This window comes from Macrobrachium nipponense, chromosome 18 (assembly GCF_015104395.2).
Source record: "Macrobrachium nipponense isolate FS-2020 chromosome 18, ASM1510439v2, whole genome shotgun sequence".
Classification (NCBI taxonomy): Eukaryota; Metazoa; Arthropoda; class Malacostraca; order Decapoda; family Palaemonidae; genus Macrobrachium; species Macrobrachium nipponense.
The window spans coordinates 37843635-37857844 of record NC_087211.1 but is presented as its reverse complement, the minus strand read 5'-3'; the positions used below and the strand labels follow the sequence as shown (position 1 = coordinate 37857844).

General features: G+C 37.5%; 1 protein-coding gene across 1 annotated transcript in view; it reads left to right on the top strand.

Moving 5' to 3' along the window:
- The first annotated feature begins 3993 nt into the window (after positions 1-3993).
- Positions 3994-14210, top strand: part of LOC135196983 (uncharacterized) — a 568012-nt gene continuing 557795 nt past the window's right edge. Inside the window, exon 1 of the mRNA XM_064223859.1 lies at positions 3994-5860. The gene's annotated coding sequence lies outside the window, so the exon portion shown is untranslated. The remainder of the gene's footprint in view (positions 5861-14210) is intronic.

The following is a 14210-nucleotide window of genomic DNA, read 5'->3' as shown; positions in this document are numbered from 1 at the left end:
GTTCAAAGAGGGGTAGGGGGAGAAGAGAAAACTTCTCTTGTAGATAAGAAACGAAGCAGGAGAAATAGATTTACGGGAGATGTTTACACTCACAAGATGGGGTGGATATCTATTGCACAAGCTCAATAAATATGAGGAGGATGTTCCATAGAAAAAGGTAAGGTCTGTCGACAGCTGGATGCTCAGTTAAGATTTAGCCGCCAGATTCGATAGCCAATCACAGTACGACGTTATGAACTACGTTTTCAGTTCGTTGGTGGCCATTCCGCTCGAATACTGAGAGTAAGTCACTCACTCCATCGATCCTAGTATTATTGATTGGAGCTATTTATTGGGCTCAGCAAGTTAAATATGGCATAGAATCACCGTAGGGTTTTTCACTTACCGTTTTGTTCTCTTATTAGATTTTTTTTTATTATTATTATTATACTTACTGGCACCATCTTCGACTTTCCAGGACTCGCTACTGTCGCTCTATCTCTCCTACTAACGGGCAACGGAGGGTTTAAAGGGTTTTGTAATCCTCCCAGTTAGAATTTTGATTTCATGTGACTTTTTCACCTGGATGTTTGTTTACTCATTTCCTCGTAGACATTTCATGACTTCGAATCACTGAATGATATTTGCTGGTTGCTTTTCGAGCAAGAACCCGTGGTAGCATGACGGCAGCTCAGTCATAAACAATGATAACAACAGAGGATGAAGTTGAAGAGCTGCTCTTCGAAAAAGACCCGAGGCTGAGGGAAGTATGACGCTGAACCCAGACTCCAGTGTGTCCTTCCGTTGCGTCTCTCCCCCAATGCTAAGTTTAAAATAGTGACCCTTGCATCTCGCTTTTTCTCTGAAGGGACAATAGTTTTCTATAAAAGGTATAAATGGGAAACTGCAAGTTTCCACTACCAATCTGCCATTTAAATAAAAACATGTTTTTTTTATTAATGAATGGTTTATTTATTCTTTTTTAGGATTTAACAACTATGTTTATTTCGAGCGACAACAGTTCAACTATTTTGAAGTGCAAGAGTCAAGAGCTAGCATAAAACTGTATTCATGTAGTAGTGTCGTGTAGCAGTAACATATCGAAAAAAATATTAGGTGCGTTGTCATTTTGTAGTCCCGTTCAGGGTTGAAATTGGTTGGTAAATTTTGCAGAGTCTAAATGATCGTGAAGAGTGATTACAAGGCATAAACGAGCATCTTTGTTATAGTTGTTTCTCGCCTTTCCTTTGAATATGTGACGAATGAATAACGACTCGCTTCAAGATTGTCGCCTTGTAAAATCATATATTCAAAGAAAATCTCACGTACTTGCTGGAATTGACGACCAAAGGCCAAAAGAAAATCCAAGTGAGAGATGCTAACTAGCAGATAAACGAATGAGCAGCTTCTGAGGGAAATGGAGGAGTTCGAAATCAAGTTGTGAACCGAAGATTTTCAACATTATGTACCTGGTGATCTTCAGTCTTTAGAAATGAGCTTAACAGACAACTCAGCCACATTACGAGGGAGTCATATGTGTGGCTCAATGGAATTTTGTTCTTCAGTGACAACTTGACTTAAGAATTGGAGCTAAGTGACACTAATAAGTGGGAAGAGACCACAGGCAGAAAGCAATTAACCTGAGGGGTATAAACGTCGAAGGAAAGAACCATGAGTACCGTCGTCAGTTTGCTACGGAAGGATATGTCATTTCCGCATAACTCAATGATTTGTAATTCCATAGATAGTGTGTAAAGGTCGGGAACTTACAGTCACGCACCCTAACTAATCCATTAGCGTACATCTCTCAGTATATATATATATATATATTATATATATATATATATATATATAATATATATATATATATATATTAGATTGGTGTGTTTCTCATATCATCACTTACGTAGTCTTTCTCCTCTGTGACCGAGATAAATTTGAGTAGCCATGCCCGTGTCGGCCTTTTCTTTGCCATACAGGAAATATTGACTTTAAATACACACATCCTCTCTGGTGTTTGTGTATTTTTATCTTTTGAGATTCAGCTTTGTTATGTGTAATTTCACCCGTCCAAAGTGGAAAGTCTAGTGGCTCTTCTCTCTCTTTCTCTTTCACACACACGCGCACACACTTCATCGTTATGGTCTTGGCCTCCCACCTCAGTGGCCGCGAGTTCAATTCTCGGACATTCCACTGAGGGGTTAGAGATGTGTATTTGTGGTGATAGAAATTCACTCTCGACGTGGTTCGGAAGTCGTGTAAAGCCGTTGGTCCCGTTGCTGAATAACCACTGTTTCCATGCAACATAAAAACAGTATGCACACACACATACACACACACACAAAATACCCCTTCCCCCTCCACCCATCACCCGCATTTCTCTCTCTTTCTGGAGCCGAGCTATATTTGTGTGTTTTACACCTCTGCAGGATATCTCCTGAGCATGAGGGAAACGTGGTGTGACGGAATTCCGGCAGTTCGAGGGCAGGCAAGGTCCCTGTTGAAGCTGCCGTTGTAAAAGTGTAATTTTGAGTCATGCTATCTCTTTTATGGTGAGGCGTCCATCGCTTGGATGGATGCCCAGAATCGAGTGACTTCGGTCGCTGGAGGAATAGGACTTATTGAGTCACGAAATGGTGATTTGAAGCCGCCGTTTTTTTTTTATTACTATGAAGGATAAATGTATTAATTTTGTCTCTGCTTTGTTTTATTTTAATTTTTTCTATTCCATTCTATCTGAACAATCATCTGTATATTACAAGTTATTAATAATGTTAGATTGGATATCTATCTGTCTGTCTACTAATCGTTAATCGTTATTTGAAATTGTATTTTCGTTGGTATGTAACTAATAATTTTGCTACTTACCGTCCCTCAGGAGGACCATAAACAATCTTGTGCTATTCTTGTTCTGGCTCTCTCTCTCTCTCTCTCTCTCTCTCTCTCTCCTCTCTCTCTCTCTCTCTCTCTCTTTATATATATATATATATATATATATATTATATATATATATATATATATATATATATATATATATATATATATCACGTTCGAATCGGCTAACATGGTTGAGGGGGTTTCATATCGATTCTAATTACGAAAACACCGAGATCGTCGGTGATTTGTAATGGTCAGAATCGATATAAACTTATAGCCTCTCTGTTGGCCGACTCGATAACGTCACTGTCCGTTCTGATTTCGTTTCCCGTCCACTGGACAGTGGTTTGATCTCATGGGGGGACGAAATTATTATCAACTAAAAATTCCCCTTCGGTACATATATGAAAATATATCAATTCCGAGGTAAAGCGAATTAGATATTAAAGGACATTTGTAGCTCGAATGATATATATATATATATATATATATATATATATAATATATATTATATATATAATATATGTATATATATATATAATCAAATCATGAAGTGTAGTTGGTTGTATTCGATCTCCGAGCTGGGCTGAGAAAGGAATTGATCACACTACCTTATAAGAAATGTCTAGTTACTCAGTTGATAGTCGACTGTTGCGGAGAGAGAGAGAGAGAGAGAGAGAGAAATATGTTGCGTGATCAGTTCTGCGGCAAAATTTTACAATCATATTGTTACCAAACGGAAAGCCTCGACAAATGAAACCCGTCAGCTATGTATCCTTCTGCCACTCTTGTCCACTCTTATTAGTTTGATCTGGTAGAGCGCCAAGTGTCCTTAGGAGACCACGAGCGTTTTCGAACTCGCAATCATTTGTTACAAAAAGGACATGACAAGTATTATATGTACTTTTAACATAGAAGAATACTGTTTCCTTCATACTTATTGTTATGAAAGTATGTAAGCCAAGTAATCTATATAAAGACAAAAAATCTTACGTAGGTTTTCAGATGACTCTTCGTCCTTCGATGACAATAAGCGAACCCACTCAGGTAAAAGTAAGACAGGTAAAGGGCCTGTTGATGAGAGTTGTATAAAATAGAGGTCCCGTGCTGGGCCAGAGTTAGTGTCCCTACGGCCGGCACAGCGTGAGGATCGGTGTCGAGATCCTCTGTCTCTCCGTCGCTGACTCGCGAAGGGGGAAGTCCTGCCTGGCTGGTACTGACATTTAGTCATCCGCGAGGATACATCTTTCAGGGGAAGTTATTTTAGGAGGGAGTGGCCGCCTCGGACATGACAGGCACAATTTCGGAATTGTGTAGAGACTGAAAAATACCAATGCAGAAATATGTCTTCGTTTGTAAAGGGGTCTTTCAGACGTGATTGCAATACCCTAAGGACTTTGGTGTCTTGATAAGTCAGTGTCCTCTATGGCACAAAGAGGGTTTTATCCGGGAACTTTACATGCTTCTTATTGTTGATATTCACTTGGAAGTCGTCTGAAGAAGGCGCTAGAGCAAAGAGAATCTACTGCGGCAAAAAAAAAGAAAAAAAAAGAAGGACGAATGATTGACAGGGGAAGAGCTTCGAGTCCAAAATCAGTTGCGCAAACATCGTATTAGCAGTGTAAGAGTCTCCTGAGCCTCTTAGACAACTGTGTTGAGTTGAACGTTTGTCTTTGCCAGTTGAAGTATTGGCAGAAGGAGAGACAGAGAGAAACAAAGAAAGAAAGAAAAACGAAAACTCTAGAGATCAGTTTGAAAATGAGGTGGAATATCGATTTGGCAAAAGACACTGTAGTAGGAGATCATTATTATTTAATCGTAAATCAAATTTAAAAACCTCGTTCCGTTTAGTTTAGTGTTGTGTTCTTGTTCCTTCTTTTAGTCATTTTTTCTTGATTGGTGAACATTCTCTTGTCGTGATGATATTCTGCAGTGAAGAATAGTTTTCTGCTTCCAGTGCTATCACACTAATAACGTATTTTTTCATATTTGTTTAATTTACTCGTAAATTAATTACCCACATTCTCCTGTATGGGAAAAGGGAATAACGTAATCAGATATTAGAAATAATACTACTGAATGCAGCCATTGAATGCGTAAGACAAAATTAATATTCGCGAGAGCTTTAAACAGCTAAAGTTACCAAAACCGGTTAATTAAAGGTTGAATCAGGAGTTAAAGATTGAAACAGCTTACTCCTCCAACATCGGAAGAGCAATAAGGGGTAAATATAAATGAAAACTTCTCTAACTTCGACATTGCATTTACAAACGATAGTAACGTGACAGAGCGCTTTGCAAATTACAAGTTGTTGAGTGAAGTGAGTTATTAATATTAAGTAAGACCTTTCAGAAAAAAAAAGATTAGAGCATCATAACATTTGTGTGGCCGCAACTGAAGCGAAATGAACATAATTTTTTTTCTAAGAAACAAACAGAAGGATGGTATTTTAAAACAAAGACTCTCATATATGACATTTACTTAGACTTTCCCGACGCCAAAGGTTCATTACAACCTGAAGTGCGGAGGCGGAAATTATCAGAGCTCTGAATCTTGCAACGACGATAAGTAATTTCTAAATCTACCAGATACGCTTATGAAGTTCTAATTCCCTCAGACATCCGCAAAGTTTAGTTTCTCCCAGGGGCTGCAGACTTTGCAGATACGCTCACAAAGTATCAGTTCTGTCGAACACACGCTCATCCCGTCGTTCATTTCTCTAAGAACCTCAATTCGTGTCTCTTCGTGAAAATGACTGGAACGCCTCGAAGGCCCAAGTGGAGCGAAATCAGAACTGAGGGTGAGGAGAGTGGCGGAAGCCCTCGCCGCCTTTGAGAAACGAGACTGAAAAAGACGGATGAGACGGGTCTTGCCGCCCTTTGTCACGAGTGACAGGCAAAAATAGACTCCTAATGACAGAGAGAGATGGGCGTCCGTGGGTAGATAGAAAAGGATGCCGGTCTGACTTCCTCTTCCCAAGGCATCGGGAGATCGTCTCTGGAAGGTGAGTTCGGGATGACAAATGGATTCCTTTTAGGGTTAGATTTTCTCTTCGTTTTGTGCTTTCTTTAGAGGTCACCCAGAAGCTTTTACTTTCTATTTTATTTTTGAATGAAATGTTTTTCATTCTTGGTTAAGACTGGAAACCAAAAAATTATTTTTGTGATTTTCTTTAGTTTTGGTGCATGTAAATGGAGGGTTTTGGCCGAGATTGAAAGTCAAATATAGTTTAATTGCCATTTTTAGGTTTTATTGCCAAGAACTGCAGTTATGTTTGTTGTGTGAACATGAAAGTTTTGATTAAAGGTGGAGAGAGAAATAATTCTTTGTACTTCATCTTACCATTTCCAATTTTATTCTTGTAAACTCTGGCCGTAGTGTTTCAGTTTTTTTACGCGTGATTTTTTTTATTAATATTGGTGATAAAGTGGAAGTTGGCGAGGTTAAAAGTTTGAAGAATTAGATACAAGTGATGCAAAAGTTTTGAGAAACTGAAATTAAGATATATGGTACATTTAATGACGAAATTTATGGACTAAATGTCAAAACCCCAATTATATGGAGATTATTACTTTTACTAATAGAAAAGTATTCGCTTTCATGGATGGGTATTTCGAAATATTGTTTTTTTTTTTAAGTTTATATTTGCTCGGTACAATTATTATCTACTATATATTCATAGTGGGTCGATGTTCCAGTCATACAATATGTTAATTTTTAGGACAGGTGATAAGTCAAGTTTCCAGTGCATAACATTTAAAAGAAGGGATAAATCATATATGGAGCTCAAACAGTTCGAGAATTAAGTATTGAAAACTTGGAAAACTTGGAATATATATGTGTATATATCTAAATATATATATATATATATATAATATTATAGTATACATATATATATATTACATATATCTATATATATAATAATATATATATACATATATATATACATGTATATATATGTATATATATATATATATATATATATAGTATGAAAATATGAAGTTCAATTCCTTTGTGGAAAGTGAATGGGAACCTTTTTGAATGACTTATACACTTATACACACTTGGGCCATGAAACGTAAGTGGACGAAACAGTACTTTAAATAGTGTTGTGTCCTTCCTTTGCTAATGAATTAATTGGAGCGTGTCTCGTGCCTGTGTGTATTTTAAAGACGTTCACCACATAACATTTTACCACAAAGATGAAATCTCGAAGCTTGTTAAGAATTCTATTTGGATGGGATCCTCCGAAAAAAAAAACATTGCAGGAAGATAAGCAACTAAAGTCGGTCACATCTTGAAAACGAATTGACATCTTAATATCATGATGTCGAGTTTGGTTTTCACTTCTCGGTTGGGTAGAAAGAGTCCGCAGGTTCACACCAGTCCTTTAATTCAATTTTTAGGAGCTTTTTCAAACATGCAAGCCTTCTTTATGCAAGGGCTCGTGCTGGCATAAGGCCGGCTTAATTCTCTTCCTACCTCCGACATTTTTTTTTATTCCATTGACATGAACCCTTTTCACTTAAGCAGGTGAAGTCCATTAGCAGACGCATTTCTTGCGGAACCGGGTTTTTGTTGTGGTCTGCTCCGCCCTTCCACACAAAAACAATGCTGGTGTAAAATAGTGTGCATTGCCATCTGACGTAATGAGTATTAGATAGTCTTCATTATGTCATAGGTCCATTACCCTCATTGTCTGACTTACTCGCATGTATTCATCGCCTTCATCCACCCTTTTACTATTTTTATCATTATTTTCCCCGTTCCTCTTTTTATCGCTGGGCTTCTGTTTGTAAACATGGGGTTTCTCTCTTCTAGGAAAGTTTGCTCGGCAGGTTATGGGCATTTTTAGTTTTAATAATGATATAACTATAATAATTAATTATGCAGTGATGGCAACGTGGAATTGGAGGATTTTATGGTGAGGAATAAAATTTAAATAGGAGTATCGTATCCTACTTATTTGGAAATTCAAATAAATTCGGGTAACAGCTGAATTTTCTGACATTTAATGTCAGAAAATTCAGCTGTCACCCGAATTTATTTGAACTTCCAAATAAGTAGGATACGAGACTCCTATTTAAGTACTACTATGCTATAGGAAGAGCGCCATCGGCGCTGAAAGTGACATATATTTTGATTGACAAAGAGAGAAAAAAAGAGCTAAACCATTAAAAGAACAAATAAACAAATTAATCTCTGAGAGATGGAATGTCAATTAGCCACCCTGAAAAAGAAGGGTAAACGTCAATTAGACACGTTGAAAAAGAAGGGTAAACGTCAATTAGCCACCCTGAAAAAGAAGGATAAACGTCAATTAGCCACCCTGAAAAAGAAGGATAAACGTCAATTAGCCACCTTGAGAGAGAAGGATAAACGTCAATTAGCCACCCTGAAAAAGAAGGATAAACGTCAATTAGCCTGAGGAGATAAACTTCAATTAGCCAACCTGAGAGGATAAACAACCGTAAATTACGTCAATTAGCCACCCTGAAAAAAGCAAGGATAAACGTCAATTAGCCACCCTGAGAAGGATAAACGTCAATTAGCCCACCTGAGAGGAATAAACGTCAATTAGCCACCCTGAAAAAGAAGGATAAACGTCAATTAGCCACCCTGAAAAAGAAGGATAAACGTCAATTAGCCACCCTGAAAAATAAACGTCAATTAGCCACCCTGAAAAAGAAGGATAAACGTCAATTAGCCACCCTGAGAAAGAAGGATAAACGTCAATTAGCCACCCTGAAAAAGAAGGATAAACGTCAATTAGCCACCCTGAAAAAGAAGGATTAACGTCAATTAGCCACCCTGAAAAAGAAGGATAAACGTCAATTAGCCACCTTGAAAAAGAAGGATAAACGTCAATTAGCCACCTTGAGAGAGAAGGATAAACGTCAGTTAGCCACCTTGAAGAAGACGAATGAATGTCAGTGAGCCTCTCTAATTAGGATCAATAAATGTCACTTAACCGCATGGATTAATATGAATAAATGTCAGTTATCCTCTCTGATTAAGATAAATGTTAATTAGCTGTCGTGATAAAGGCGAAGCATTGTCAATTAGTCACTGGTAAAGGATGTTAATTGGCCGAATGAAGGTAAATTAGCTACACTGATAAAGGTGAATATGTGTGTGGGTGCGTGTGTGTGAAAACTGTAAATCTTAATCAGTGACTGAATGATTTGATTGCGGAGACTTGACCCAGTCGTGTCATCCCTGAAAGGCCGAAAAAGAGTGATACAGATGTCAAAATAGGAAACGGGGCACATTTTATAAGGCTGAAATACCGAGCCTGAAAGTGGACTGAAGTGAATGCACGAAAGTATGAAACGATTGAAGACATATTCATCGAAAAGAGAGAATGGATGGACGAAAGGGAGGCAAACCACGGAAAGAGCAGTAAAGTTAAATGAAATAGAGAATCCACAAAAGATTGGAGGGGGGACCACGTAGATGAAAGAGACGAGGGGTAAAAACAAGAATGAATGTAGATGGCAGAGAGAAGCGGGAAGGGTAAAGAATGGCTGTGAATGAAACAGAAATAGCGAAGAAGCTTCAAAAGAACGAGCAAACTACGATAAAGAACAAACACGCCAAGAAAGGGAAAACTCGTTCTAGTCCACCGCGGGGTACAGTTTAATAGGAGGGTCATTTGTCTCTGAGTGGAATGTTTATGTAACCAGTTTTTAATTACGTGTTTGCGTAAGGATTGATCGTGCGTGGTCGTCTGACAGTTCGTTTTCTTTTCCCTAAATTGTAAGATGTGGGTTCGTTATTGCTTCTGTTCTGTCTTGCAACACGTCCCGTGCCTGGTTGATACGTCTTCTCCTGAAGACTCCGAGGAAATCCTTTGCTTCTTCATTATTGAATTATTATTATACGTAGCGTCTATGTGTCTTACATCATACATTAATGCCTAACTCCATTCAGAAAGATGTATTTTGAATTCTAATTTGTGTATTCATAGAAGGAAGTGTATACATTTTCTTAAGAAAACTTGCGCAACTGATTGGAAGTCCAGCTTCTGATAAGTAAAACATCAGCGACTGGATAATAATGCGAATAAGATCATACGTCCTGTGCCAGGTCTCTTATTAAATGTCATACCTAGCCTTAATATCTATGATTTCATTATGCAAGCGCCCAATATGACAGAAGATTGACTTAATCTGAAATAAGAAAAAATATCTAACCATGTAAATAAATTTGCGTAGAAATCGTATATATTTTGTATTATGGTAGACATGTTTGTATTTTCCTCGTATTGGGAGGGGTGGTATAGGCAGATCTTTGTCTGTGCAATTAAATTCTGGTTTCCTGGTTACTGGGCTAGAATACGTTCCTTTTGGCGCTTACGTCAAAGTCCGTCCTCTGTGTTTTGGAGTTTTCATTTTATTTTCTTACGTCTTCTATGCTAAATCTGCTCTTTACGAGAGTTAGCTAAACTAATAGATTTTGTATATTTTAGTTCAGTATGTTCTTAGTTCTTAGTTCAGGATGTTCTTACAATAAGACAAAGGTATAGCAGGTTCTGCTGTGAGATAGACTATAGTCCATTTTTCATTGATACAAAGAACTGTTTTGTCCGTTATAAAAGAAAGTCCAATTTAATTAGAACTGATAGCGACGGGGCCACGAGTTTTGTCATCATCAGAGTTTTGGGGACCTTTTGAAATCACAGCGCATCGTCAATTATGACCCCGAAACACGTTTCGATTTCAGGGAGGATCCACTCCGAGGTATCGTTGAAGGATACCTGAGAGAAGGTTATTCTTCCGTCGAAAGCCTCTCTCTCTCTCTCTCTCTCTCTCTCTCTCTCTCTCTCTCTCTCATGGAAGGATCGGATTTTCAACTAGTGAGGCTAATCCTCCAGCTCCTTCCTGGACCCCTTTACAGACTACGGCCCCACCCCTACCCTCATCCCACCATTCCTCGCACAAAATATGGATCTTTTAATATTGGCGTCGTTTGTGTCTTGGGGACTAAGGGTGGCGGGGGAAGACGGGGTGGGGGGGGTGGGGGGGGGGGGGGTCGGTTGGAGGGGAGGAGCGATATTTGCCTTAACGCTGTCACTATTAACCTTGTTCGCCTGGTTCTTCAGTCAGCGTTTACAAGGTCGCTTGAGAAAAGGAAACATGGGGGAATTTGCTCTGTCACTGTCGGAGACTTTCCTCCCAGTAACCATTTTCCCATCTGTTTTCCGTCTTCCTTTTTTATAGGCTGTATATGTAAAGGTATTTATATGCATACATATGCATATAGTGCGTGTACAGTGTATTGCGTTAATTTATTAATTTAAAAAAAAGTTCATTTTACATTCATTAACTAAAAAGTCCCTGTTACGATACCGCTGCATTTACCTCAGCAGTTGAATTATGCCCAAATGCGTTATGTGGAACTTTAATTGCACTCGCGGATATATACATATATATAAATATATATATATATATATATATATATATATATATATATATATATATATATATATGGGTGTGTGCGTACTTATATATTTTATATATAGATATTTCTATAACAGCTGACAATCGGTGACTCTAATGATCATGTCTCCAGACTCTTATGCTTGAATTACGGCTCTGTTTTAAGGAATAAGTGGAGAAGCAGGTTAGAAAAGATTTTAAAAAATTTTCTGTGCACCGTTTTGTTTGTCCTTCTATGCTGGAGGCTTGTTGTGCTTTTTTTATTAGCTTTTTTGTAGTATTCTCTCATCTGTCATTTTGCCTTGTGTACCAATTAAAGTTAAGTGAAAGTGTATAAAATGCTGTTTTGTCAATACTCTTAAAATAAGTGTTGCTGTGATTAAAGTTCTAGATTCGTCTTCAATATCTATGAATTTCTCCTGAATACTTCCAATGATTGGGCATCAAGATATCGTTTTTCACTCATTTGATGTATATTTTATTTTCCGTAACTTACCCAGCTTAAACATCGCATTTTTGAGTCAGAAACTTAAATATTATTGACCTTCCAACAGGCTAGTGGTTTAGGTCAGTGGTTCCTGCCCTTTTTGGCCATGCCCTACCTAATCTCTAAAATCCTGATGCCCCTTGTGGTGACATACCCTGATTCTTATATTTGCGTCGAGGAAGCCTAAAAGGCATTCACTTGGTTTCAACATTCTCGAATTGCCGCCTTAAAAATCAAATCCCCCCCCCCCCCCCCCTCCCCACGTTGGGAACCACTGGTTTAGCTGAAGCTGGCTTATGATTGCACGAGCGATTCTATAAATTAAGTGTGGTTGTAAGGTGTTAAAGGGAATATGAATTAGTGATTAGTTTGCATTAGGATTTTTAAAATTTTCTTAACTGAAACTCTACTATCATTTTTCCGAGCTAGAAGATAGCATTTGTTTTTTCAGTAAAACAAACAAAAACAAAAAACAAAAAAAAAACTAGTACACGAGAACCATCTTACAGAGTGATTGCTTTTTTTTAGATTTACACGTCCTAATGCCATCATGGACCTATATCAGTTGTGTGGCAATGATTAAAGGGAAAACACAGCTCCGGATGTGTATTTCTGAACTGGGATTTAACCAAACAGTCAATTTACCTTTATAAGAATAACCAATATTATGTTGTAATTAACTACTATTTTGGCGTACTACTCACCCCACTAAGTTTACCCAAGCTTCAAGGATTTCACTGCTACAGGAATTGCACTTTCTTTTGAGATCTTTTGCAAATGGTCTCTTTCTCAGAAATGATCGTTTTTATTGCAAGGAGGAACGAGCCTATATAAACCAGAGGCAGTTTCATTGGTCGACTTGAGAGCAGTCGTTCGTTTGCTCGTTTGGTTACTGTCGTTGGGACTTCACCAAGCACACGAGACGATTCATTCGGTGGGGCTCGTTTGGTTGGCCTGTGATTTCGCTTTGCCTATGAGGGTCTTTTTACGACTTTTTTTGTCGTTTGCTAATTTTCAAACTGGGTTTTGTTGTTTAGTATGTATATACTATATATATATATAATAATAAGGTAATTATATATATAACATATATATGTATATATATAGTTATTTATTCATTTATTTATTATTTGTTTACATACACACACACACACACACACACACACACACACACACATATATATATATAATATATAATATATATGTGTGTGTGTGTATATTATAACATCAGTTATATATATATATATATATAAAATACTATTATATATATATACATTACACACAACACACATATACCACACACACACACCACACACACAACACATATATTATATATATATTATATATATATATATATGATGTGTGTGTGTGTGTTGTGTGTGTATATATTTGTGTGTGTGTATGTGTGTGTGTGTGTGTGTGTGTGTGTGTATGTATATATATATATATATATATATATATATATATATATATATATATATATACACACATATATATATATATATGTATATATATATATATATATATATATTTTTTTTTTTTTTGCGTGTTTGTGGGTGTGTGTACACACAAATATTTGTAATATGTATATGTATGTATGTAGATGTGTATAAATGTAATATGTACCTATGTATGTATTTGTGGTGAGTGTGGGTATGTATGTATGTATGTTCCAGCATAATTCTGAAACGCATTGGGCAATTTCAACCAAATTTTGGATACATATGACTTACCACCTAGAAATCAGAACTGTGGGGCCAAGACATCACTATCGCCAAAGGAAACCAAAGGTGGTGGGGGAGTGGGAAGGGCTTCCCTGAAACAGAGCTGGATCTGTTCGTAGACTTATTACCTAAATAAACTTAGCGAATTTATCTTAGTTACTATGCATTTCAGCTGTGTCTCGCCAATTAGATATTACAAAAGCGTCGGACAAGGTTGGTATTTGGCAGAAGACGTTTGATACCCCGACCTAACTGGAAAAATTATGCATTGATACCTCATATGGGTACTTAATGCTATTATAAGAGTAATAAAAGGGTAGACCCGCCTAAATTTCTCAAGGACGCCGATAGAGGCTAGTTATGGCGTGTAACTATGAAGTAGAAGGAATAAACGGTGACGGACGGACGAGGTGTAAACATCGTTTGGCAGGAGAAAGGCTCTTTATACGTCACCGCTGTTTCAGCGATGACCCATTTAGCTCAATGTCCACAGGATGCAAGAATGGTTTTGTATGGGGGTAAGGGAGTATACAAAGTAAGGGGGGTTCGGGATGGGACTGACTATGCGGGAAAGAAACAGGTTGTTGTGGTTGAGAACGTAAGAGCCACTATTCTATTTTTTATGCATATGGCATGAGCAGGTCCACAGAGACCTACACAGTTAGAAATAAAATGGTTTGATGGGTTATTCAAAGATTAAAA